Here is a 2846-nt window from a genome sequence, read left to right as displayed (position 1 = left end):
CATAATAGTTGTTTAAAAGCGCAATAAGAAGCTGAATCAATAATAAAAAGTTCTGTACTGTATCAGCCTCAGGAGATGATTGAGGGATAAAGAGACGTGAATGGGTCTGCAGTGTTCTTCTCCTGATCCATTCTGTCTGATATCAATCACGTCATACAGCAGCACACTGCTTCTCGATGTTTGACATTCTCTACCAAAATGTTTTATGTTAGTCTACAATAGAATGTTCAGTTCCAATGGTATCAATGACATCAGCAATGATGTCATCACTCTATGATATCACAAGGGAATCTCTCTCTTGAATGTAGCTCACAGAGAGTTTTCTCAGAACTGTTCCACAGTTCTATCGTGACAGATCACTCTTCAGAGCACGTTCGAAATTTATCGAAACGAGCGGCATATTGATTCCAGATATTACACGCCTCTCAGAGAAGCAAGAATTTACCAGAATATCGACATGAAGCAGAAACAGATCACTGGTGAACATGAAGCTTTTCCAGCTGAGCTTTTTTGGGTCGGCATGATGGACCTTAACATCCAAGTCGACTACGACGCTGTCGTTTTCCCTTTGGAAGATGACAGCAACAGCCCCATTGAGCCGGAAGATGAATCCGCAGATATCCAGGGGGAATCAAGTCCTTCCGGCGACTTGGAGAGTCCAACATCATCGGAAGTCGAGCAGAAAATGACTCCCTCTGCTGGCTTCGAGATTACTCCCTCAGTAGAAGTCGTGGAAGAGACAAGCCAATACGTCAAAGATCTCACAAAGCAGGTAGAAGATCTTAACCCTTGTATGTAGAAATGGGGTCCAACCGATCCTACACACGTAAAACTTGTATCATTTGCCTCAGTCCTCGCATGCACAAGGGTTTTAAAAGAATTGCAGAGTAAGATTTTTGATCTCCATGAGGAAAGAGACCGAAGGATTGCATATCAGGCTGAAGTCAAATTACAACAGGAGGAGATTCAAAAACTGCAAAAAATGTTGAAAAAAGAACGTCACCAGCAAGTCAAACATGACCATGGAAGAAATGTACCAGAAATTACAGGTGTATTAAAGGTTTCTTGCTCTTCCAAAGTTTTAGTCAACAAGAGCCAACAGCTGGATTACTTCAAGAGAGAGGCTGAAAAATATCCCTCCTGCAATAAAGATCTGATAGAAGTAAGGATTGAAGAATACAGAGTGAGACTCAAATATGAGGAGCAACTCAAAAGTCACAGTGAGCAAGCTTCCAAATTCAAAGCACAAGAGGAAACTGTGAAATCTCTGCAGGGTCAGGTTGCAGACCTGAAGGTGAAGTTGAAACTTGCTCTAGAAAATAACCATCCTAGAGTCTCCGCCCAACCAGAGACCCCCCTGCAAACAGAGGAGACCAAACAAAGACGGACCTTGAGTCAACGAGGGGTCTCCATGCATAGCCTGGCTCGGCCTTTGCGCCGACCCACTCCCATATTGCAAACAGAAGGCTCCCTACATGCAAAGGAGTCCAAGTAAAGACAGACCTTCAATCAACCAGGGAGATCTGAGGAAAGACAGACATCCATGTGACCAACCTCTACTGGTTGCATGGAGGGCCTTCATGTTGGCATTGGCATGAAGGCCAATCTAAGCCCGGCTCAGCCTTTACACCGGCTGTAAAGGCTGAGCCTGCCACGACAATTTAGCCACGACAGTTTAGCTGACCTTAATATTTCTTGTGTTTTATTTTGGTCGTTATTGTTACACTTACTGTTGATATGTGTGTGATAGGCGTGTCCATTGGACATTTATAGAAATACGGAACAAATCGCATCCCGTATCGGTTCAACACGGGACGCAACATTTATCAGCCAAATACGGGACGATTCTGTATTTTACAGGACGGGTGGCAACCCTACTTATGGACTCTGTGGTATGGCGTTGGCAAAGTCCTCTAAAAATAACACAAAAAAAAACACTGTAAATGACTGAGCCCATCTGGTGTGATCGAGCTAATTTTCTTGCTATTCCTATTCCTTGCTTTTATCTGTAGTGTTCCGTTACGGTGATCTCTACGATTACAATCTCCAGTTTCAATGTATTTTTATGGGATTCTAGGTTAATCGGAAGAAAAATAGCTTATATATTTTTACACAAACATATCTGAAAAGTGTCCAATGTATTTGTATTTTGCGCTTTCACTCTGGTACCACTCGAAGGCAGATAGGTAGGCAACTTAAAGAGTCTTCCACACATTGAAGTGTGACATCCTGAAGCTGGAATAGAACCCACAACTTTCAGGCAGCTACTCACTGAGCAATTGATGAAATCTAATGCAGTAAACGGCGTCCTATAGCTGAGCATTAAATCAATAACAATATGTATCGCGATAGACACGTGATTAATATCAATACAAAATACGTCTGAGAGAATGTTTAAGATCGGTGGCGTCAACTAACTTACTAACTCTTGGGTAACTTGCGCAGCAGCAGTTTCATGTTTTGCCACACCTCTTCACAACTGTTTAACATTTTAAAATAAAATATAAAAAAAAAACAATGGGATGGAGTGAAAGGAGAAAATGAGTGCAACGACTCAGAGGAAACTATGGATAAAACAGGAAAGGTCACGCCACCAGTTTGGCAGTATTTCAGATATTTAAAAGAAAAAGCTAATCAGTAATGATCGATATCGACTCTTATAATCGTGATACGTTTTTCAGCCATATCCTCCAGCCATACTGCCTGTAGAAATCTTCTATCTGCTAAAGAGTCCAGCTATGTGCGCCTTAATGTCAGCAAAATCCTGCATAAGCAGTAAAGTTTCAGAGTAGTTCGAAGTGAGGTTATAAAAACACTATTTCAGGCTTTCATAATCTCACAGAATG

At 41.7% G+C, this 2846-nt stretch overlaps 1 protein-coding gene and 1 long non-coding RNA gene across 2 annotated transcripts in view; one reads left to right on the top strand and one right to left on the bottom strand.

The window, feature by feature from the left end:
* The window catches only part of LOC106954021 (uncharacterized), a 19492-nt gene extending 17588 nt beyond the window's left edge, over positions 1 to 1904 (bottom strand). Inside the window, exon 1 of the long non-coding RNA XR_001426287.1 lies at positions 1731 to 1904. This is a non-coding gene — a long non-coding RNA (uncharacterized LOC106954021). The remainder of the gene's footprint in view (positions 1 to 1730) is intronic.
* Positions 1 to 2846, top strand: part of rtn4rl1b (reticulon 4 receptor-like 1b) — a 270588-nt gene that overhangs the window by 20746 nt on the left and 246996 nt on the right. The window lies entirely within an intron of this gene.

The sequence above is a fragment of the Poecilia latipinna genome, unplaced genomic scaffold (genome assembly GCF_001443285.1).
Source record: "Poecilia latipinna isolate Pla-1442-1.1 unplaced genomic scaffold, P_latipinna-1.0 Scaffold621, whole genome shotgun sequence".
NCBI lineage: Eukaryota > Metazoa > Chordata > Actinopteri > Cyprinodontiformes > Poeciliidae > Poecilia > Poecilia latipinna.
This window is presented reverse-complemented; position numbering and strand designations above follow the sequence as displayed.